Raw genomic sequence first — 9488 nt, 5'->3', positions numbered from 1 at the left:
TATCGCAGTCCTACTTTGTGCAATTCATTTTACTTCTTGACCATTGTTGACGACTTCTCAAGAGGAGTCAGAGTGTATTTGCTTCGAGAAAAATCACAAGTGAAGCAAACACTAAGGAATTTCATTACGTTAATGTTTAACCAATTCAACAAACATGTCAAAATAGTTAGAAGTGACAACGGAACGGAATTCACTTGTCTCACAAATTAATTTACAGAAAAAAGGAATCATACACCAAACGTCTTGCGTTGGTACACCGCAGCAAAATGGGAGAGTATAGCGAAAGCATCGACATATCCTCAACTTGGCGAGAGTACTTTTGTTTCAATCCTCACTTCCAATCAAATTCTGGGGAGAAAGTGTTCTCACAACAGCCTATTTGATAAACAAAACACCATCGCGACTTATGAAGACGCCTTACAAACTAATCTATGAGACTCCTCCAGCGTACGACAACTTGAGAGTGTTTGGATGACTCGGGTTTGCGCATAAGCAACGGAGAGGAGGAGATAAGTTTGAAGAAAGAAGTAGGCGTTGCTTGTTCGTTGGTTATCCTTTTGGGAAAAAAGGTTGGACCATGTTTGATTTAGAAACAGAAGAGCTCTTTGTATCACGGGATGTGGTATTTGTTGAGAAGACTTTCCCATTGAGTTCAGATGAAGTTAGTGATGTTCGAGAGGAATTGTTGAACAACATTGCTGTTTTTGGTGAGGAGGATCCTCACGAGTTAGAGGTTGTGGTCGTAGAAGATACTGCAGTTGCTAACTTGGAAACAGAACAGGAGTCTAGTGATCAAACACTCTAGACAAGTGTTGACACTACAATCGAGGAAATGATTGAAGAGAGTGACACTTTGTCTTAAGAAGCAGAGCACGAGAATGTTGTAGTAGAAGACGTCGAAGAAGATAATGTTGTAGAGACGCCTCCGGTTGAACAGCTCGGCCGTGGAAAGCGTCAAAAAGTTCCGCTAGCTAGACTGAAGGACTATGTATTGCAGGTTGTGTGTGATTCGGACAAAGCTGCATGAGAGACAGTTGAAGGGATCGATTTTCCCATCTCCAAGTACATAGACTGCAGTCAATTTTCTCCAAAGTATAGAGCAATTCTGGCGTCAATTATTGCTGGCAAGGAGCCTACTACTTTTCGTGATGCAGTGGCGAGAGGCAATGTAGAAGGAGATTGATGCACTCAAAAATAATCAAACGTGGACTGTGACAACTTTGCCACCAGGAAAAAAAGCGATTGGATGCAAATGGATTTATAAACTCAAGTATCGAGCTGATGGAACGTTGAGAAACACAAAGCTCGTTTGGTGGTCTTGGGGAACAATCAAAAAGAAGGAGTGGATTATGACGAGACGTTTGCACCGGTTGTCAAGATGACAATGGTTCAGACATTTCTTGGAGTTACTGCAGCATAACAGTGGGAGTTGCATCAAATGGATGTCAACAACGCTTTCTTACATGGTGATTTGGAGGAGGAAGTGTATATGCAACTTCCACCAGGTTTTCGTAATAATGTAGATAAAAACTCAGTTTGTTTGTTGAAAAAGTCTCTCTAGGGGTTAAAGCGGCTCCACGATGTTAATTCGTTAATTTGAAGGGAGCGCTTATGAAGTATGGTTTCAAGGAGTCACATGCCGACTATTCCATGTTCCACTTGCGACGAGGTACATCTGAAATCTACATCCTGGTCTATGTTGATGACCTTATCATTGGTGGCAATGATACAGCAGGCATAGCACAGTTTAAGCAGTATCTAAGTGAATGCTTTCATATTAAGGACCTGGGCTCGTTAAAATACTTCTTAGGCATCGTCGTGGCAAGAAACAATGATGGCATCTTTTTCTGCCAAAGAAAATACACACTAGATATCATAAGCGAAGTGGGATATCTCGGTTTACAGCCCGCGGCATTTCCTATTGAACAACAACACAAGCTTGCTCTCTCTGATGGTCCTTTGTTAGATGAACCAGAGCGTTATCGACGATTGTCCACATTTTGACTTATGTTGTCCACATTTTGTCTCAATTTATGTACAGCCCCAGATTGGATCATTGGAATTGTGCATTGTGTGTTGTGCGGTACTTGAAGGGCACACCGGGACAGGGTATGTTGTTAAACTCTGACTGTGATTTAAAGTTGTATGGCTGGTGTGATTCTGATTGGAGAGGGTGTCCTCTGTCGAGACGATATGTGAGTCGTTGGTTTGTTACGGTTGGCTCTTCTCCAATTTTTTGGAAGACTAAAAAACAGAAGGTTGCAGCTCGTTCTTCTGCATAAGTAGAGTATCGGTGTATGGCTTTAACTGTTAAGGTTGAATCAATCTGAAAAATAGCTCTTGATTTCGTCAGATATATACTTAGACCAGTTTATATTACAGTTGGTAAATTGAATTAAGTTGGTTAGGGACATTGGGTTGAGTGTCGTATCTTATGTAGAGTTTTGTCAAAGCTGGTCTAAACAAGATTGATTTTGGTGTTATAGGAACTTTCACAGCTGAGGTTCAAGTTATGTTGTGATTTATGTGTACGTGGTTAAGCTGGTCTAGAAGCCATATCTTCCGATCTCGCTGGGTCTCTCTCTAGACTGATACTGTGAGATTCTTCTTTTTCGAAATGTATGAAGTTAATCTCTAGATAAACCACTTAATCCATTAATAACAATATCAATACCAAAAAAGAAAGAGAGAATTGGGTTTAAGGGAGATATAAGAAGAGAGAGAAGCTCTTTCTTGAGTTTACAGAGGAAACCAAGAGAAGTGAAGAACAAGTGGTAGTGTAGAGCTTAGCCATGGCCGATCTGTTTCTTATTTTAAATTAATTGTGTATATATACATTTCTGTTTGACATTTTACCAAATTGTTATCATCGCTCGATGGAAGAGTACTTGTTCTAGACATTCAAGGTTAGGGGTTCGATCAATATTGGTTTCAGTTTTTATTTTCATTTTTTAAAACGATGTTGCTTTGTAAACGAGCCAGACAAAGACTGCCAAGTGTTAACGGAAGTTAACTCCGTTATTATTAATGCCATGCCTCAAATGGCCGAGTCAACCAAACTTGCTTATTTTATTGAAAAGTCAGCGGAAAGTTTAGAATTAAAATGACATTTTGAAAGTTCATGCTTTTTTCTTCCCAAATTTGAAAGTTCATGATTTTTTTTGACATTTTTCCTTTTATTATTTTGTTCTTCAATTATTTACTATTATTGGACTTTAGAGACTAAATATGTTTAACGTATGAAGTGGTTTTTGGAGTATGTCATTAAATGGGTTGACCCATTTAACCATTAAAACCATCAAATAATTGAGTTAATGAGTTGATCCAAAGCATTTGCTAAATGAGTTGGGTTGACTCATTATCCATTTAACATTGAATCATTGAATCAATATGAGTATGGGTTGGTTCGGGTTGGTTTAACCAACTTAACACTCCTACCTCTATAAAAAAGAATAATTAACATTTTAGTTTAGCAGCTTGCAAAAAAGTTTTTGAAGTCTACTAGCTGAAACATGGAGAAAGACCACGATTTCTGCCATCAATATTTGGATGGGGATAAGGGAATGCTTATCCTTTGCAATGAATGTAAAATGCCAATGTATTGTCAGCAATGTACAAGAAAATGGTAAGTTTCTGTCTAAACTTTAAAATGCATTTTGCTAAAATACGTTTTGATTTCAACTCGATTTGTTGTTTTTTTGCAGGTATCCACATCTATTTTGTGAGAAGGGTGTTGTTAAAAAATGTCATTTTTGCCTCAAAATTTGTAACTGCAGGGAATGCTTGAAATTGAAGGGTTTAATTGAGGTAAATGAGATTACCGTTGTAACGCCCGCGAACCAAAACTTAGCGTTTTGGGGGTGGGTGTCGATCGACACTCATGGTAGTGTCCGTCGACACCACTTATTCTGGTTCGACCAGATCGATTTAATTATCGATTTGAACCGGTTTGGTTTAGGAAAAACCATTGGACCGGGTTATATAAGGGAATGGTCGACTAGAAGGGTTTTCGGGTATTATTTTGTCTGCCGCTTTATGTTTTTTTGAGAGAAAAAGGAGAGAAACTGTTCTTGAGGTTTTAGAGAGAGTTTGTGAGATTTGAAGGTGTTTTTGGAGAGATCTTGCTGTGAGAGTGAAGATCCAAGGCTAGGAAAGTGGTGGGAAGGTTTTTGTGGTGGTAGCTTCGTCTTTTTGGCTTAGATCTCTTTGTTGGCTAAGGTGAGTGCATGACCATGGCTTATCTAAGCTAAGATCTTTGTTTCTGTGATATTGTGTGTTGTTTGGTTGTTTGTTTTGGTTGTATGTGAGTTTTTCGTAGCTCCTGAGGCTTGGATTCGTTCCTGGGATTGTGTGGGACGAAAAGGAGCAGTTTGGAGGTGAGATTCGGAGGTTCTGTTCGAAGGAAAACACTGCTCGATAGTGGTGTCGGTTGACACCAATATGGTGTTAGTCGACACTAACGCGGACGGCTCGGGAACTTAGCGAGTGTCGGTCGACACCATGTGGAGGTGTCGGTCGACACCGTTAGGGTTTTGGGGGTGTCGAGCAGGTGTCGGTCGACACCCAAGTGGTGTTGGTCGACACCAGATGTCCAGTGTTGGTCGACACCTTCTGGTATCGATCGACACCCTTCTGACAGTAACCGGATCATGTCGGGTCACTTGTTCATGTTCCTGGTTTGTTTTATTGTTGTTGTTTGTGGCATGAGAGATCTTATTGCTTGTATGTATAGCCCAGTAGATGGGAGGATTGCCTCATTGAGTATGTATCAAATACTTATGCATCTCAATTTGTGTTTGTGGTGCAGGTAAAGGCAAAATGTGATTGTGGAATCAAGGCAATAAAGAGTAAGATGTTTTAGGAACTCGATTGGATGTTGTCTGGCTTTGCTAGGTTGCTAGAGTTGGGTCATTAGAAACATTGCTAGGATTGCCGGTTTGGTGTTTCTTGTTGTTTGACATTGAAATTGTTAGGATTGGATATTGGCTATTCTTTAATGGAATATTATTGGTTATTTAATTGGTATTGTTATTCCGCTGTTATTTGTGATTGTGGTTAGGTGGCTAGTGGGTATGGGACCACTAGTCGTAGTTAATTATTATTATTATTTATTATTAAAAAAAAGAACGGGTCAGGTCGTTTCAACCATTAGCATCCATTTCAATATTTTAATTGCAGAAGATTTGGTTTTTGATTGTTTTTCTGTCCTAACAGGTATCAAAGAAGAAACCGGATTCTGAAAGATGCCATCATCTCGAGTACCTGATTGCATTGATGCATCCGTTTCTTAATGAGATAATTGAAGCTTAGAAGCATGAGATTGAAGTCGAGGCAAAGATTCAAGGTATGAATTTTCCGCTACTAATTCTTGGTTTATGTTCCTTCTGAGGGATCTCTGCTAAAATATTATATGGATGACCTGATTCTATAGGAATACAACCTTTTGAAGTTAAGGCAACTCTGATAGAAGCCCCCGTTAATCAACGCATGTTCTGGTAAGCAACTTATGTTATCTAATACAAAGTTATGAACTTTCATTTCAGTTTAGTTGATCTTACTGCAGATCATCTTGTCTTGCACTGATATTTGCCAAACTTCAATTTTTGACTTGCACTGATGCTGCTCCTTTAATGATGGTGATGATGACAAGTATGAACTTTGTTTAAAATGCTATCAAGAGATTCACAAAGGAAAGGAATATGTGCACGGTTCATATGCTTCAGAATCGAGCTTCACCTCCTCTGTTCCTGAGGACAAAGATAATCCTAACCAATCTATTAAGTGGCACGCTGATCATAACGGAAGGATCTTTTTTGCATCTGGTTGTGGTGAATATGTTGTCATGGAGCTCACACGAATCTTACCACTGACATTTATGTCAGACTTGAAACAGAAAGCAGATACTATCATGGTGTCATACAAGAAAATTTCTAGATTCTTGAACTTCACCTGTCCTGGTTTGGAAACTGATAAGAAGAGAAAAGCAGCTTCGAGGAAGGAATCAAGTGACAACTACTTGTTCTCTCCTGAATCTTGCGATGTCTTAAAAGAAGAAGGGCTTCTGCATTTTCAAGAGCATTGGGCAAATGGTGAACCAGTAATCGTTAGGAACATTCTCAAGAACATACCTGGTTTAAGCTGGGAGTCGGACATTATGCTGCGAGCTATATGCGACTACATGAAATCATCATAAGGAAGTTCTGGGATACCCAAAGTTGAAACTATTGATTGTTTATCTAATTGTTCGGAATACATTGCATCAGATTCCTTCTTTGATGGTTACAAGAAAGGAAAAAGATATAGAAGCTCATGACCTAAGTTGTTGAAGCTAAAAGACTGGCCTCCTAATGATAGTTTTGAGAATGCTTTGCCTCGTCACGAAACTGAGTTCATATCCACGTTACCTTTCTAAGAGTATAACAATCCAGTAACCGGAATTCTTAACATTGCAACAAAGCTTCCTGATAAACTTCTCAAACAAGATATGGGTCCCAAAAGTTACATTGTCTATGGGTTCCCAGATGAGCTTTGTAGAGGCGATTCTGCGACTAAGCTTCACTTGGATATGGCAGGCGCGGTTAATATACTGACACATATAGTTGAAGTAACTGTAAGTGAAAAACAAAAAGCCAAGGTTGAAATGCTGAAACAGAAATACAAGGAATAGGATGGTATTATTGGGTATCATAGCCAAGAAGAGGAAGCAGAACCAAACGTGGAAAGCAAACAGAATCATCAAGAAATGGGAGGTGCTCTTTGGGACATATTTAGGAGCGAAGATGTTTCTAAGTTAGAACAGTATATTAAAAAGCATTGCAGAGAATTTAGACATGCATTTGGTCAACCAGTTATGGAGGTAATTAATTACTCACCTACTTGCAACAACCTTTTTGACTGAGATTTTACTTTCTTGGTACTGACATTTTATTTGATTTTTTTTTTTTAAGTTTATAACTTGATACATGACCAATCATTCTATTTTCCAGATTGATTCAAAAGCTTAATTCAACCCTTCCTCTCAATCAGGAATGGCAGGTTGTTTTACGATGCAAGCAGAATAAATGTTGAGATGTCATGTGGTACGGGAAAGATGATATTTATTTTGCAGAATGTGTGTGTCCTAAGTGTAATAGACCAACAAACCTGCTGCTAAGTCTTTCAGAAAGAAATCCTGGCAAACTCTACTATAAGTGTCACCGATGCGGTTTCTTTAAATGGTGGCATAGATCCTTGCATATGATGGGTTATGACAAGGATAGAGTCTTCAAAGAGGGTGAAAATTCGTCTTCTTCATCTTCTGCTTCTGCGAGCTCGTCTTCTTCAAGTTCCCTCTCACTTTTAGGAGAAGTGTTTTGTACTGTGGGAGAGATGATGAAGAGATTAAGTTTGGAACAAGAACAAAGTTAAAAATTAAGCATTTTCAACTCTGTTCTCTTTGATTTCAATGATAATCTCAAGATTTGAAATGTTTACATTTGTATTGGTATAAAACGTTTTTGTGTGATATTGAGACCTTTTCATGTACCATATTAGAATTTCTATTTCAGAACTGTGTCTTTAAATAACATTGGTTGCTCCATAAATTTATAATTAGATTTATGGTTAGAAGCTAAGACATAAAGTTGAGCTGTTAGTTTGAATTATAATTGATGGCTCTCTATACAATCATTTTATGATGATCGACTATTGCTAGGTTTGTGTGAGTTTTGAATAATACAAGTTCTCAACCACTACATTTAGTAAACGATATTTGGAAATTTATCTTATCTTATGTCTTTCAGATAGTACAACTACATTCAAATAATAATAATAATAAATTAATTTTACAGATTCTTTCGTTACTGGGAGAATGGGAAGAGTCATATTAAACTAATCGTTATTGGGAGAATGGCAATAGTCATAGTAAACTAACACAAGGTTTAATTTTCAACATTGGCGATTTTCCTTCCTAATTGGCCTACTCACTAATCTTCTCTCCGGTCTCCGAGTTGCTTATGTGTCATCTTCAGTATCAATTTGTTGCCAATATAAGATTGTGGAACCCTCATTTGGTATATTCCCGCTTAAATAAACTTATTCAGTCACTAGTGTTTTGGTTATCAACTTCTATAGTACTTGTAGTTTGAATCAGCGATACTTACTGTCTCTTAAGTTTGAAATTTCTTTTCAACTACCAACGAAGCAGTGAATTAAGGATTTTCTTTAAATGCAATTAATATACTGTTCTTAGGTTATTCCTAGACTATTGGGTGTTGAAATATGGTGTTCATAGGTTATTCCTAGATGTTTCCATTAGATTAGATTTTTTTTTTTCTTTAGTGTCTATTACTTTCTGTTTTGTCAATGACTCTGACCATTGAGTGGTCAGCCGCCTTATTTTAGTTGATTGTTAGAGTTTTAGATTATTAGCTTGAATGGGTACTTCAAGTATATATTTGACTCTCTCTGAAATATTTTATGCATTCTAATTTGGTTTTGCTTATGGAAAATTCTTCAATCTCTTGCGGTGATTTTTTTTTAGGGTAAGGTTTTTGAGTTTTTGGTGTTTCAGAGTTGGTGTGGTTTTGGTTTACAAAAGCTAAAGAGTGTCGTTTGAATTGCTTATGGGTTCGTTCAGATGGAGAGCTTCTTAGAACTGGATAAGGTTTCTTGTGGTGTTTGTGATGCTAAATTTGAAGGATTCAACGGATTGTGAGATTCAAATCTGGGTTTTGAACTTCTTTTTTCATGACTGTTTAAATGCTTCAAATGATTTACTGTTGCTTCGTAAATTTCTCATAGAAAGTGTGCTTTATATGATTTTTATAGACTATGTTGTGTATTGATGGTTTTGGCGTGCAGAATACAATGGATCAGTCTATGATTACATTGCCTCCTACTAAGTTTGGGGAAGAAGATTGCAAGATATAGGGATCAATCAACAATCATTTAAAAATTTTATACTTGAAGACTGTTAAAGAAATCCTCTCTGACTCATTATTCAGTAAGCTGGAAAATACTTTTCTTGGCCCGATCATCAAAGAGGGTTTAAGAAAAGCAGGTGGTAATCAATAAGGTGATGGCTTGGGTTTTTCTGGGCAGCTGTTCACTTTCTGGTAGTAAGACAGATTGTGTCGTCAAGGGAAGACGAGATTTGGTTTTGCATCAACAACAAGCCGATGAGATTCTCATTGACTGAGTTTCATCTTGTCATTGGATTACCATGCTGGATAAAAGAAGATGAAGTCCCAATAGATTTTGAGTGTGAGTGGCCTTTATTGTTGCCTTACAAACGCTACAATGTGGATGATTTGATAGCACAATTGAAGGTCTTGGGTGAGGATGATGAGGAAAACAAGCTACGGCTTGTTAGGTTGATTGTTGCTTTGACCATCTTCATGTTGCCATATGGCATTACAAAGTACAAGATTCCGAAGGAGTATTTGGCCATTGCGAAAAAGAATATCCATGTGTATCCCTGGGGAAAAGACTCATTTGACATTCTGGTG

General features: G+C 37.9%; 2 pseudogenes; both read left to right on the top strand.

Moving 5' to 3' along the window:
* Positions 1612 to 7004, top strand: LOC104779180 (annotated as a pseudogene).
* On the top strand, positions 8848 to 9488 carry LOC104779179 (annotated as a pseudogene).

Source organism: Camelina sativa, chromosome 3 (assembly GCF_000633955.1).
Source record: "Camelina sativa cultivar DH55 chromosome 3, Cs, whole genome shotgun sequence".
In the NCBI taxonomy this organism is placed as follows: Eukaryota; Viridiplantae; Streptophyta; class Magnoliopsida; order Brassicales; family Brassicaceae; genus Camelina; species Camelina sativa.
The sequence above is the reverse complement of the archived record's forward strand: the minus strand, read 5'-3'. Positions and strand labels throughout refer to the sequence as shown.